This window comes from Canis aureus, chromosome 1 (assembly GCF_053574225.1).
Source record: "Canis aureus isolate CA01 chromosome 1, VMU_Caureus_v.1.0, whole genome shotgun sequence".
NCBI classification, from domain to species: Eukaryota; Metazoa; Chordata; class Mammalia; order Carnivora; family Canidae; genus Canis; species Canis aureus.
Window position 1 is genome coordinate 118,958,062 of NC_135611.1, and position 15,690 is coordinate 118,973,751.

General features: G+C 36.7%; 2 long non-coding RNA genes across 9 annotated transcripts in view; one reads left to right on the top strand and one right to left on the bottom strand.

The window, feature by feature from the left end:
* The window catches only part of LOC144288140 (uncharacterized), a 33,539-nt gene extending 19,891 nt beyond the window's left edge, over positions 1–13,648 (bottom strand). For both annotated transcript variants that reach the window (XR_013356143.1, XR_013356146.1), the window contains exon 1: positions 13,564–13,648. This is a non-coding gene — a long non-coding RNA (uncharacterized LOC144288140). The remainder of the gene's footprint in view (positions 1–13,563) is intronic.
* LOC144288108 (uncharacterized) overlaps positions 1–15,690 on the top strand; it is a 206,241-nt gene that overhangs the window by 181,451 nt on the left and 9,100 nt on the right. The gene's annotated exons all lie outside the window — the stretch shown is intronic.

Consider the following 15,690-nt stretch of genomic DNA (forward strand, 5'->3'; position numbering starts at 1 on the left):
ACTATAAACTTTAATATACAAAATTTTAAATGCCATCAAATGTATGGAGCTCTTTTGGGGCATTTTTGTGGCCACCAAATAAATGTATCAGCATAATAATTAAATGATATTATGCATCCTTACTTAATTTTGAGCTTTCATCTATAGATCATGAAGACATACTAATCCACACTAAATTGCCAAATTAAGAAATTTTACCTTCACCAAGCTGCAGAAAGTACTATAAGTTAAGAAAGATTCTTTTCCACCCACTGACAAATAATTGCATTTAAGAATTTTCTAAGATCAGGGATCCCTGGGTGGCGCAGCGGTTTGGCGCCTGCCTTTGGCCCAGGGCGCGATCCTGGAGACCCGGGATCGAATCCCACATGGGGCTCCCGGTGCATGGAGCCTGCTTCTCCCTCTGCCTGTGTCTCTGCGCCTCTCTCTCTCTCTGTGACTATCATAAATAAATAAAAATTAAAAAAAAAAAAAGAATTTTCTAAGATTGAAGAAATTTAGATCTTTAGACAGGTGGTTATATCAGGTTTGATTATCCATATTTTTGCTATGAATATATTTATTTATGAATAAATAGGTTATATCAATTAACAGTGTAACAGCTGGAACAATAACAGTGAAAATTAATGTCTTCACATATGATTTCTTGTTTCAGTTGGAATTTTTGCACTTCTTGGGTTTGTATTTCAAATTGGACTTTGTTGTTGTTATCACAGAGGAGGAAAATGCAGCTGGTAGATAGTTCTGGAAGGGAGGAGGAAAAGTAAGGACAGTTCTCTATAGCCAGTATTGGTAAAAATTAATGCTACTGACTGGATGATATTCAGGTCAACTCTAGTACAAATCAATCATCATATTTATAAAAAAGGACCAAATCTCCTCCTACTTCCCTAATTGCACCCCATCCCCCAAACAGCAATCCTTCATTTCGCTCTGCTCATGGAGAGCTGACCTGCTTTGTGTTATTTTTCTAATTCTAAGCAAGAAATGGACATCCTGTACTGCTCAGAATTTTGTTAGGAAGATGCAAACCTGTGAAGACAATGCTTCTTTAATTTAACTGCCTGAGGTTTTTCTGCAGAAAAGGTTCAGAACATATGACTTGTGAAAAATTTTTAAGACTTTGAACTTTTTGGAAAATTAGTATCAGGTTACATTTAAATTTTATGAAGTATTCTGACTCATATCCCCTATCCTTTATGAAATCTTAGTCTATTCTAACACTCAGTAACCTCTGAACCATATTGATAATGGTTTGCTTATTCATTCACTTAAGAAATGAATACCTGTTATCAGCTACAGCCTATGCTGGAAAAGTATATCCTGTAGGGATTAATCTAGCAACAGATGGTTTACATTGCAGTTAGGGTAAGCAGTGTAGTGTTTGTGAACAGCTCAAGAGAGCATGTACCCAGACTGAGTTGTGGGTGGCTTCCTGGAAAAGCAGTGCCTACGCTGAGAGAAAAAATGACACACATAGGTCAGAGAGATGTGAGAATGCTGTATAGGCAATAAGACCAGAGAGATGAGCAGGAGCAAAGATCAGAAAATCTTTGGGTATCAAACAAAGGAGTTTCCATGTTATTGTGAAAGCACTGAAACCATTGAAGATGTTTAGAGAGTAAAGCAAAATGACCTAGTTGGTGTTTTAGAAACATCACTCTAGAGGATGTCCATTATTGACAGTGCAATGGATGAGATACCCTGGCCAACCTTCCTATGGAAAGCAACTAAAAATGCCAGATGAAAGCAACTTTTAAATAAATTATTAAATGAATCAATGAGCTGGCAAGAAAGTAAGAAGCACTCACACCAAAAACCAGGTAAAGAGAGTTGCTCAGAAAGAGAAGCATAGCTGTTTCTTCTTTGCCTTCAGGGCATTTGCTAAAGAAGATGAACATGAAGTTTGATTTTTATTTCCTTTTTGGCTGTGGAGTGCAGGACATAGCTTGAGGCCTATCCAAAATAGGGAGTCTAATAGGAGACTTCGATCATATAACTGAGATGCCAGAGATTATACCCTTAAAGCAAGAACAAACTAGAAAGAAGCCCACCCTGCCACCCTCAGGGAATTTCATGGAAAATTACCAATCTGGAAATAAAGTGCTAAGATAGGACGAGAACCAGTCCCTCTTGAATGTAATCACAAACAAATCCTCATACAAGTTTGTACCCAAAATTCATACATCTAGACTTTCTGAACAAAATCTCAATCTGAAGTTTTCATATAAAATGTTTCCATTTAAAAAAAAAATGTTTCCATTTTAGGGGGCACCAGGGTGGCTCAGTTGGTTGAACATCCAACTTTTAGGGGGAAGGGCTGGGGCAGAAACAGAGGGAGACAAGCTGACTCTCTGCTGAGTGGGGAGCCAGACATGGGGCTTAATCTCAGGACCCTGAAAGCATGACCTGAGCTGAAACCAAAAGTCCAATGCTTAACCAACTGAGCCACCCAGGCACCCCAAGCATCTAACTCGTGATTTCAGCTCAGGTCATGCTCTCAGGGTCATGAGATTGAGCCCCACATGGCGCTCTGTACTCCATTGGGGGGGGCTACTTCTCCCCCTCTTCCTCTTTCTCTGCCCTTCCCCTACCACATGTTCTCTTTCTTTCTCTTTCTCTCTCTCAAAATAAATAAAATCTTAAAAAGAAAAAGCAAAAAATGTTCCCATTCTGGTAGTGCTTGAGGACAATAGACAGAAACTAGTGAAAATCCTCTCTCTGGAGAAACCTACCTTCCTTATAAGCTTAAAGAATTTACCTAGGTGAAGCTTTTTTGTTTGTTTGTTTTGGGTTTTGTTTTGTTTTTTGTTTTTTGTTTTGTTTTGTTTTGTTTTTTAAGTAGGCTCCACACCCATCACAGAGCCCAATGTGGGGTCATGAAATCACAACCCTGAGATCAGACCTGAGCTGAGATCAAGAGTTGATGCTTTAACCAACTGAGCCACCTAGACATCCATACCGTGGTGAAGTTCTAAAAAATATGAACACACAATAAAATTTAACAAATAAAAACATATACAAAATAAATAACAACAAGAAAAGGCATCATAAGGAGAACCAGCAGAAACAATATGTAGCAGGATCAGACAGGCAAAGATTATAGAGTAATATAAACTTATATGAAATGTATGGCAACAATTTCCTAAAGATCTTGACAGGAGAAATGGAAGTATACTACTGTAAGGTTCTTATATATAGTATAAGATATTTATTTATCTTAAATATAAATAAATTTTATAAATAAAATATAAGATAATATTTTACCACAAGGTGGTAAAATATCATTTGAAGGCAGATTGTGCTAAGTTAAATATGTATTGTAAACTCTAGACCAAGCACTAACCAAAACAAGAGTTATGTTTAATCAGCTCACAAAGGAGATAAAATAAAATCATAAAAGATCTTTGATTAATTCAAAGGAAGACAGAAAAAGAAGAAAAGGGGAACAAATAATAGTAAGAAAAAATAGAAAACAAGTAGCAAGATGATAGATTTAAATCTAACCATATCAGTAATCACATTAAATGTAAATGGTCTAAACACCTCAAAGAAAAGGCAGAAAGTCTCATAATGGATAAAAATGCAAGATTCAACCAAATGCTGTTTACTAGAAACATACTTCAAATATAAGGACCCAAATGAGTTAAAAGTAAAAGAATGAAAAAAGACACGCCATGCTAACACTAATTGAAGGGAAGTTGGAGTGGCCATATTAATACCAGGCAAAATAGATTTCATATAAAAAATAATAACAGGGATTATCATTTCATAATGATAAAATTGTCATTTAAACAAGAAGAAATAACTATTCTCAGGTCATTCACTCAATAACAAAGGTTAATTCACTCAATAACAAAGATTCAAAGTATATGAAGCAAAAACTGCAAGAAGATAGAACTGCAAGAAGAAATAGACAAACTGACAATTATGGCTGGAAATTTCAATACCCCTTTATCAGTGGTTCAGTAGACCTTGTTGGGGCTGAGATTTTGCATTTCAAACAAGTCCCCAGATGATGCTAATGTTGCATCTAGCAACATTAGTAAGATGCTGGAAAGCAAACCAGAAGAGAATGGCAACAATGAACTATAGGAAGAAGGGGAAATGCAGAAGAAAGGGTGAGAGGTATAATGAGATACAGCGAGAAAGTCCAACATATATGTAATTAGATTCCAAAGAGAGGAGAGAGAGAATGTGACAGAAATAACACTCGAAGAGATAATAATAGTTAAATATTTGTTGAAAAGACATCAAGCCAGGCATGCCTGGGCATCTGACTCTTGGTTTCACTCAGGTGTTGATCTCAGGGTCATGAGATCAAGCCTTGTGTTGGGTTGTGCACTCAGAGGGGAGCCTGCTTAAGTTTCTGTCTCTCCCTCTCCCCCTCCCCCACACATATGCATGCTTTCTCAAATAACTAAATAAATCTTTAAAATTTTTTTTTTTTTTTTTTTTTTTTTTTTTTTTTTTATGATAGTCACAGAGAGAGACAGAGAGGCAGAGACACAGGCAGAGGGAGAAGCAGGCTCCATGCACCGGGAGCCCCACGTGGGATTCGATCCCGGGTCTCCAGGATCGCGCCCTGGGCCAAAGGCAGGCGCCAAACCGCTGCGCCACCCAGGGATCCCTAAAAAAAAATTTTTTTATTAAAAAAATAGAAAAAAGACGTCTGGGCATAGATTCATGAAGACTGTGAGCTTCGAGTAGGGTAAATACAAAGAAAACCACACCCTCAAATACATATGAATATATGTTATAAATTTTGGTAATATAGGACAGCCCAGGTGGCTCAGCAGTTTAGTGCCACCTTCGGCCCAGGGCCTGATCTGGAGACCCGGGACTGAGTCCCACGTCAGGAGCCTGCTTCTCCCTCTGCCTATGTCTGCGTCTCTCTCTCTCTCTCTCTCTCTCTGTCTCTCATGAATGAATAAATAAATAAGATCTTTAAAAAAATTTTTTGTTAATATATATGTTAAAAACTGTTGATAACTAAAGACAAAAAAAACAGCGATAGAAAAAAAATAAAGATTACTTTCAACGGGGTGACAACTGAACTGAAGATTAACTTGTCAACCAAGATGAACATGAAATTGGGCTTCAAATGCTATAAAGCAAAAATTAACAAAACTACAAATAGAAATATTAAATCCTAATCTACAGTGAGAGATTTTAGGATATCTCTTAGTATCTACTAAGAACAAACAGACAAAACCAAGAAAGATATAACAATAGGACTGTTGACACACTTGACCTAATTTTCTTATAAAACCCTACACTCAACAGCTGCAGAATAAATGTTCTTTTCAAGCATATTTAGAATACTTTTAAAAATTGACCATATACTGAGCCATAAATTTCAATGAATTGATTTCATATAGAGTCTGTTTTCTGTCAACATTACAATGAAGCTAAATATGAGTTTTTGACAGGATAACAGGAAAAATCCCCACATTTTTAGAAACTTAACTATTTATGCATACTAATATTCTCTCTATACATATTTATTAAGATCTATGGTCACATCCCTTTGTTCATTCTTGAAAGCACTTATTTGTAACCTTCTTCCTTTTTATCTTGTTAGGAGTTTATCCATTTTATTAGCCTTTTCAAAGAATAACTTTGGCCTTTGTTGATTTTCTTTACTGCATTATGGTTCTATATATCACTAATTTCTACTCGTCAATTCTTTCTTTCTACTTTCCTTTGGTTTAATTTTTTCTAACTTCTTTGGGTGGGTGCTTAGTTCATTGGTTTCTAAGGCTTTTTTTCCCCTTTAATATATGCAAATTTTTCCTCTAAACATGGTTTTAGTTTACCTAATTACTTGGTGTATAGTATTTTCATTCATTAATCAACATATTCTAAAAAAAAAAAAAATCAACATATTCTCTAATTTACATTGTAATTCTTTCTATGACTCATAGGTCATTAATTTTCAAACATATAGGAATTTTCTAGTTGTTTTATTCTCTTTTTTTTTTTTAAAGATTTATTTATTTGTTTGACAGAGCAAGAGAGCACAAACAAGGAGAGCGGCAGAGGGAGAGGGAGAGGAAGCATGCTCCCCACTAAGCAGGCATCCCAGGATCCTGAGATCATGACCTGAGCTGCAAGTAGATGCTTACCTGACTGAGCCACTCAGGGGCTCCACTAGTCATTTTATTCTTATTACTTTTTAGTCTGATTACATTATGATGACAAAACATCTTCTGTGATTTCAGACATCTAGTGATAACAGTTGAAACTTGCTTTAAGTGCATTCTTGAGTCAAATGCAGTGTTCTGTACCCTTTCATTATGCCGAAATTTTATTGTGTGGCTCAAATCTATACATTCACTGATTATTTTTTGTCTGCCTGACACTGAGAAGTGTGTTAAAATCTACCATGATTGTCATTTTGTCTATTTCCCTTCAGAGTCCCTTCAAATTCTTATATATTCTGAGCCTATTATTAGTTTCATGCAAATTTAGAATGATTTCTTCTGCCCCATTAATTGAAGTGTGTATCATCATGAATTTTTCATATTTATCTATGGTAATGATTTTTGCCTTAATGTATCCTTTGTTGATCTACTAATATTAACATAGCCATACAGCTTTCTTTTGGTTAGTGTATGAGGGGTATATCTTTTTTCCATCCTTTATTTTCAACTTTCTTGTATCTTTACGTTTTATATATAATTCTCATAAACAACATACAGTAGATTTAAAAAAGATTCAATGCCTCTTTGTCATTTTAATTAGCCTTTGTCTTTTAAATTTGGAAACATTTAATCTGTTTATATTATTATTTCCATTACTGATATATCAGGGCTTAAGTCTGCCACCTTACCCAATACTTTCTCTTTGTCCTTCATGGTCTATATTCCTCTTCTCCCATTTTGGGCTTTCTTTGGGATTAATCAAATGTTTTCTATGATTCCATTTCCTCTTCAGTTAGCCTAAATGTTATACATTCTTTTAAACAATTTTAAGGTGCTTATCCTTAACTGTTTACAATATACGTATACATGTTTACTTACAATATGTATACTTGACTTATATAATTCTAATTTAATAATACCTTTATCTCATCCCAGAAAAATATAAGAATCATAGAATTCTTTAACTCTTTTTACCTTTTTACTGGCTTACATGCCACTGTTGCCTAATATTTTGATTCTTTATATAAAATGCAATCCCTACAATATAGTATTATTATGTTTAAGACAGCCAATATACATTTTGATTTAGCACATATATATTGCTCTTTCTTCCTTTCTTCACCTTCAGACTACCATTTGGGGCTATTTTTCCTACTGTCTGAAAAATATTCTTTAATATTTCCTTTAGTGTAACTCTACTGAAATTAAATTCTTTTTGTTTGTATGAAAATGTTCTATTTCACCTTTGTTTTTGAAGACCAATTTGCTGAAAATAGGCTTCTAGCCTCATAGTCCTTCCCTTTTAGCATTTTAAAGATAGTATTTCACTGTCTTTTGGGTTCATTGTTTTTGATGAGAAGTCATCTATTAGACTAACTTTTGCTTGTTTAAAAGCAATCTATCTTTTTTCTTTGGCTAGTTTAACATTTTTTTCTTTGTCTTTGGTTTAGTAGTTTTATTATGATTGGTTTAGGTATGGATTTCTTCATACTTATGCTCATTGTTCTTAAGTTTTCTTGAGTTGATGGGTTGATGTTTTAAAATTTTTTGGGAAGAATTCTTCGTCATTGTTATCATTCTGTCTTCTTGGACTTCAATTACTGGTGTGTTAGGTCTTCTTTCTGTGTCTTCTGCATTTCTTATCTTCTCTTCAAAATTTTCCAAACAATTATCTCTCCATGCTTACATTTAAATATTTTCTTCTGCTTTATCTTCTCATTCATTAATTCTTTCTTTATCTGCACAGATTGCTGAATAATCCATCCACTGAGTTCTTAACTCATGTTATTTTATTTTTCAATTCTTGGATTTCCTTTTTCTTTTTGTTTCTAGATCCCTGCTGAAATTTTCAAATCTTATCTTTCACCTGCTTGAGCATTTTAATATTTGTGTTTGACAGCTTCAGTATCTGGAATTTCTCTGTTTCCACTGACTATTATTTCTGTTAAATTTCATATTGTCTTGTTTTCTTATGGCCTGGTTATTTTTATTGTGTTTCAGACATTGTATGTTCAATATTCTTATAGAAAGTTTTGAGACCTAAGATCATATTAATTTAGTCTAGAATAGATTTGTTCTTACTTGTGTCAGACAAATGAAGACACTACCCATTCAGGATTACTTTAGTAAAATTTCACAGCTTAAGAGGATTTGTAGCTAAATAGAAGTCCTTACCAGGGTCTACCTATGGCTCATACTTATGCCCAGGATATGGATTTTGTGGTCTCAAGCCAAATGGATGGGGCCTTACTCATCTTTTATTTACTTGCCAGGTCTGAACACTGAACATCCCGCTCACTCTCAAGTCTATCAACTTTATAGCTTCACCTCTTGGATTCTCAGTTTTCCACCTCAGAATTGACAAATATCTCCTGGAGGAAAGTGACCCCAGATGCTGTGCTCTACTTCCAGGGTCCTCATCCTTTCCCAGATCCTATCCTGGCAATTCTTTATTATCATGGTGGAACTCTTTGGTGCTTTCTTTCTTCTTTCTTTTTTAAAGATTTTATTTATTTATTCATGAGAGACACAAAGAGACTGGCAGAGACCCAGGCAGAGGGAGAAGCAGGCTCCCTGCGGGAAGCCTGGTACAGGACTTGATCCCAAGCAAGACCCAGGGATCACAACCTGAGCCGAAGACAGATGTTCAACCACTGAGCTGAAGTGCCCCTCTTTGGTGCTTTCAAGTAGATTTTATTTTATTTTTCTAGATTCTCTAATTGTCCTTTGTGATAGGTTTAGTAGGAATTAGTCCACAATTACGTGAAATGGAAGTGTTTTGCTTAGTTCTTTTCCTTCAGAATGACTTGTCTTGAAGAAAAGTGAACCTCTACTTTACTTTATATATAGTAGTATATTTTACATGAACTAAAGACCAAAATAAGGAAAATACAACTTGAAGATTTTTGGTAGGAAATAGAGGATGCTATCTTAATATTCTTAAGACAGAAGTACCCAGAAAGCATATCTAAAGGAAATAATTTATAAATCAGACCAAAATAAAAAATAAAGTTTGTAAGAACAAGAGTCATCAAAACTAAGGTTAAAATTCAAGGCCATTTCAGAAATTATTTTTAAACCTTCATAATGAACCAAAGACTTATATCCAGAATAAATTTTTTAAAAGCCCAAAAGGAAAAAAATGGAAAAAGATACAATGATCCAAAGAGGATGCTTTAGTGACCAGTATACATGGGAAAAGATGCTTAACTCACCAGTAATCAGGGAACTCAGGGATGTGAAATGCTTCACATCCATCATTGTATATATATTTAAAAAATCTGATAAGTGTTTGAAACCTATTGGAGAGATAAGAAGTCACCCTGAAAGCCAGAGTACAAATGAGAACAGCCCGTTGTACTTCATATAGCAAAATCTATTGAAAATTGAATAATACTCTTTTTGACTCAGCCATCCTAAACCTAGTTATAAACCCTTGAGGTATTGAACACTGCATAAGGGTCTTTATTATCAGGGTCTTTATTGTGCACCGTTAGCAGTGGTAAAAAATGGGAAATAACCTGTGTTGTATGTGTTTAAAATGGGTTTAAAACTGAGATATTTTATATACTAGATTAATATAAAACAGTTAAAGTTATTGAACTATATCTATGTGTATCAATATGGATAAATTTTGAGAATGTATTGATGAAGAACATGTTGAATGGCAATGTGTACAATATGACAAAATGCAAGGTTTAAAAGTAAGAAAAATAGTACTATAAATTCCTTAAAAATATATACAGAAGTTATAAAGAGGACAATGTGAAAAGAAAAGACACACACCGGCATGCCTGGGTGGCTCAGTTAGCTAAGTGTCTGACTCTTGATTTCAGCTCAGTTCACGATCTCAGGGCTGTGAGTTCAAGCCTCCCTAGGTGTGGAGCCCACTGAAAAAAAGAAATAAAGGATCCACACCAACTTTCAGTTATCACTAAGGGGAGAAATAGAGGTTGGGATGAAGAAGAAAATGCGGACTTTGCCTCTAGTGGTAATGTTTTATTTCTTACACAACAAAAACAAAAGGCAAAGAAATTGAAACCAATATGACATAAGGTTAAGATTTTCTAAGTTAAGAATTAACGAAATAAGGCATGCAATTATTCCTAGCACATTAAAAAGCATTGAAGAAAAACCGGGAGGGGGGTTGAGAGAGGGAGGGAAGGAAAGAATCAGATGGAGTGGATGTTCCTACATATTACAAGCAGCTGCAGGGCTCAAGAGGGAGTCATTGGGAAGACTTCATGTAGATGATGTTTTTAAAAATTTCATTCCAATGGGAGTGAGGGATGATGTCTTGGCATGTATAGAAAGCTAGCTAAAAAATCGTAAGGATAGAGGTGAACAATCTAGAGCCTTACTGATGTCAGGAGAGTCACCTTGGTTTAACATCTTTATCCTCAATCTGGAGGTCACAGAGCATGGGAAACTCTGGGCTTGGAAAGGGCACCAAGGCCTTCCCAGGCATGGGATTTCTGGCTGGCTTCACTGAGCAATGGAGTAGACCAACCAGTAGATAAGATGGGGTCATCTGAACTGTTCAGAGTAGGCACTGAGTGATGCTAACCCACAGAAGGGATGCAGGTCCAGCTGTCATTGGGTGCCCTGGGCCAGTGTGCCATCAAGCTGGGAACACGTTGGGAGGTGACTTGCATTTGACAGATACAGATGGAGAAAAGTGCATATGGCAGGTCCATAATAGACAAGGCAAGGACAGAGGGGGATCTGATCAGGGTTCCTCAAATTGTGGCACAAATGTTCTTGTTCACTGAAACCTGGAATATAGGGTATGAGTATTTAAGAGAGGAAAATCTAGCATAAAGGCAAAGAAACTCTACTTTGTACAAGATCTTTCAAGCTTCTGTCTCTAGGTTGATGGCTCACACTGAAAGATAAAAATTGATCAAAAAGATTTTGTTTGAATTGAGAAGACTTTTGTTTTTTGTTTTTTTTTTTTTTTAAACATTTTTTTTTTATTTTTATTTATTTATGATAGTCACAGAGAGAGAGAGAGAGAGGCAGAGACATAGGCAGAGGGAGAAGCAGGCTCCATGCACCGAGAGCCCGACGTGGGATTCGATCCCAGGTCTCCAGGATCGCGCCCTGGGCCAAAGGCAGGCGCCAAACCGCTGCGCCACCCAGGGATCCCTGAATTGAAAAGACTTTTGGATCCAGTCTTGGCCTTGAGCTTGTTTTTGGATAAGCAATGTCTGGATAAAAACAAGAGTGACTGACGACCCCAGTTTGGATCTTCCTTTAGGGTTGAGGCCGATTTTGGTTGCTCCCTTCCTTCTGAGAAGGGCACCCAGCAAGCTCACATTTGGACACTGTTTTCCCTCCATGTAGCCAGTTGCCTAAAGAGATGTAAAAACTCCTCTTTTCCCAAAGTATTAAAAAACCTAATATGAAGCGAGATACAACTAGTCATACCCCCCAACTCAGCTTATATGTAAAATTAAGCCATGTGTCCCCAACTGGTGTTGAGATGACTAAAGAAGCTTTGTTTGAATATCTATTTTAAAATTCTTATTTGTGTGGGAAATACCTTATCTTTCAGCCTGTTAAAGAGCTTTCTGATTTATAAGGATATCATCATAATTGAATAATGAGATGCTGCTTAGCATGTTGTTGTTCAAAAATGTTTCCCCCCTCCAGTTACATTTTTTAAAAGTAAATAAGTGCAATTATTTCCATTCTTAATGTAAACAGCATGGTCAATTTTCTCTTAAATTTGTCTCTCTGATAGTGGATGAGTTTGTAATTTAAGAACGTTGAAAAGGGAATTTTTTATATATTTTGGAGGGTCTGCTAAAATAAAAGTCTGTCTTTGAGACTTCTAAAAGTGGTAAAAAAAAAAAAAATAGGCCAGTTTCTATTTCTCTTTCTATTGACCAGTTACTGGAGGTGTTCAGAATGAACTGATAAATTTTTGTTGGATATCATTCTAAAAGTCATCTATAGTTAGAGATTGTTTATCTTAACTCTAGCTTAAAGAAGATAATTATCGATTAACAAATATCCATTAATTGTATTTTCCTGATTCTGTATACATGTAAAGAATAAATATGTTGGTAGTCAGTATTATATAGACTTATTTTAGCGTGCAGAGGTTGGCTGGCATCTAAAAGGGAAATGACATCCCCCATTCCTGCTCCACCCCTTTTCTCTAAAGCCTTTTTGGCTCAATGGAAGCAAAGGGTTCGTGAGATCTTCTCATTTTAGAGATGGTGGCAGAGGACAAAAAAGTGTTCACCCTATAAGACAGAAGCAAATGAAAATCTCAACTGAATATTCATCACATCTCTGGAGAAGGGAGGCCTCTCTAAGTGAAAAAGTGGGAGAATTATTGCAATGAAACATTTTTGTCAGATTTGACTGCATACTTTCTCCCCCCTTTCCTGTTTATCATTCTTGTGTACCCAGTCAGTCCTATTTCTACCACTATTATTTACCACAGGCAATGACCAGCGCCTCCCCAAAACCACAGCAGGGTACTAAACACAACAACAGTATAATAAACAGATAAATCTAAGACTTCAACATGGTTTCCAATACCCATGGGATCTATTAAAAAAAAAAAAAAAAGACTTCAACATAAATAGATTTTACTCTGGTGAAGACAGGGAGCCCCTGCAGAGTTTGACCAGTGGAAGGGTTATGATCTGACTTAATTGATCACAAATCCAATCAAGCTGCATTGAGAATAACCCTGAGGAGTCTGGGCAGAAATCTGATTGGGGCTTTTATTATTACTATTATTCATGATAGACACACAGAGAGAAGGAGAGACATAGGGAGAAGCAGGATCCCTGAGGGGAGCCTGATGTGGGACTTGAACCCAGGACCCCGGGATTACGCCCTGAGCCAAAGGCAGATGCTTAACCACTGAGCCACCCAGGACTTTGAGTGTATTTTGAAGACAGCTGACAAAATCCATTGATGAACTGGATTTGGAGTTTGAGATAAAGAGTGATTCCAGGTTTTTTCACTTGAGCACTGGGGCTAAGATCTGCCTTTAACTGACTGGGGGAATGTTGTGGGCAGGGCACGTTAGGAGGGAAATTTCAGGAGTTTGGCCTCAGATGTGTTAGTTTTGACTTGACTATTATATATGCGAGTGGAGACATTGAATAGGCAAATAGTGTTTATATAACAGGAAGAATATATGCAAAGTCAGAGAAGCGGTAAAGACATCGAAGGTTTAAAATGTTCACACAGAGGGGCGCCGGGGTGGCTCAGTCTGTTAAGCCTCTGGCTCTTGATTTCAGCTCAGGTCTCTAGCTCCAGGTTGTGAGATCGAGCCCCACCACGGGCTGTGTGGCTGGGTATGGAGCCTGCTTAAGATTCTCTCTCTCTCCCTCTCCCTCACCTCAAAAAAAAAAAAAAAAAGTTCACATGGAGATGAGGCCCTGCTGACCTGAATCTCGGGTCCCAGAGCCATAGTGTAGGCCAGAGGCCAGTGTCCTTGGATTTCAGCCACCGTAGTTGACTTGAACCATAATAGACCAGTGGAACATACCTTTTATGATGTAGTTGATGATGGCTAAAGAATTTTGAACATTTTTTCCAGTTTTTTAAAATATATAATTGACATATGACATTGTGTAAGTTTAAGGTGTACAACATAATGGTTCATATTTGTATATGTTGTAAAAGGAGCCCCACAATAAATTTGGTTGACATCTAACACTTCACATAGTTACAATTTTTTCCCCCATGATGAGAACTTTTAAGATCTGCTTTCTTAGCAACTTTCAAATATACAATGCAGTGCTATTCATGGTAGTATCCATGCTGTATATTACATCCCCAGAATTTATCTATGACCAGAAGTTAGTACCCTTTGACTACCTTCACATTTTCCCTCACCCTCTACCCCCTCCCTCTTCAAACCACCAATCTATTCTCACTTTTGATGGGTTTATTTATTTTTTTTTAAGATCACACATATAAGTGAGGTCATACAGTACTTGTCTTTCTTTGTCTTTCTCAGCAGAATGCCTGCAAGGCCCTTTTATGTTGCTGCAAATGGCAGGATTTCCTTCCTTTTTATGGTCGAATAATATTTTCTTATATATACCATATTTGTCCATTGATCCATCGATGGACACTTAGGTTGTTTCCATATCTTGGCTATTGTATATAGTGCCGCTGTGCATATATATGGGGGTGTAGCTAACTCTTTAAGATAGTGACTTCATTTCCTTTGGATGTATACCTAGTGGTGCAATTGCTGGATCATAGTAGTTCACCTTTTAATTTTTTGAGAAACCTCCATGTTGTTTTCCATACAGGATTCACATTTCCACCAACAGGGCACCTGGGTTGCTGTTTTTCCACATCCTTGCCAATGCTTGTTATCTCTCTTATTTTTTTTTATTTTTTAATTTTTTAAAAATATTTTATTTATTTATTCATGTGAGACACACACACACACACACACACAGAGAGAGAGAGAGAGAAAGAGAGAGAGAGAGGCGGAGACACAGGCAGAGGGAGAAGCAGTCTCCATGCAGGGAGCCCGACGTGGGACTCGATCCTGAGTCTCCAGGATCACGCCCTGGGCTGAAGGCGGCACTAAACCACTGAGCCACCCGGGCTGCCCTCTCTCTTATTTTTAACAGCCAATTTAACAGGTGTGCGGTAATACCTCATTGAGGGTTTCACTTGCACTTCCCTGGCAATTTGTGATGTTGACACCTTTTCATGTACCTGTTGTCACCTACTTCTTAGAGCAAAAGTTTTCAGCCTTTCAGCATGAGTATGATGTTGGCTGTGGACTTGTCGTATATGGCTTTTTTAAAATGTTGAGATATGTTCCTTCCATACTCAATTTGTTAAGAGTTTTTATTTACAAAAAAAAAATGTTGTGTTTTGTCAGATGCCTTTTCTACATCTATTGAGATGATTACATGATTTTTATCTTTCATTCTATTAATGTGGTGTATTGCATTATTGATTTGGGTATGTTGAACCATTATTGCAGAGGAGGGATAAATCTCACTTAATCATAGTGTATGATCCTTTTAATGTGGTGTTGAGTTCCACTTTGGATTTTGTTGAGAATTTTTGTGTCTATATTTGTCAGGGATATTGGCCCATCTTTTTCTTTTCCTGTGGTATCCTTATCAGGGTAACGCTGGCCTCTCCAACTGAGTTTGGGAGTGTTCCCTCCTCTCTGATTTTTTTGGGAGAGTTTGAGAAGAATTGATGTTAATTCTTCTTCTTTTTAAAAAAGATTTTATTTATTTATTCATGAGAGGCAGAGACACAGGCAGAGGGAGAAGCAGGCTCCATGCAGGGAGCCTGACATGGGACTCGATCCCAGGACCCCAGGATCACGCCCTGAGCCAAAGGCAGACACTCAACCACTGAGCCACCCAGGCATTCTGTTAATTCTTCTTTAAATGTTTGGTAAGATTCAGCAGTGAAACCATCTGGTCCTGAGCTTTTCATTGTTGGGAGGTTTTTGATTACTAATTCAGTCCTTTGTCATTACTGGGTTGTTCAGATTATCTGCTTCTTCATGATTCAGTCTTATTCT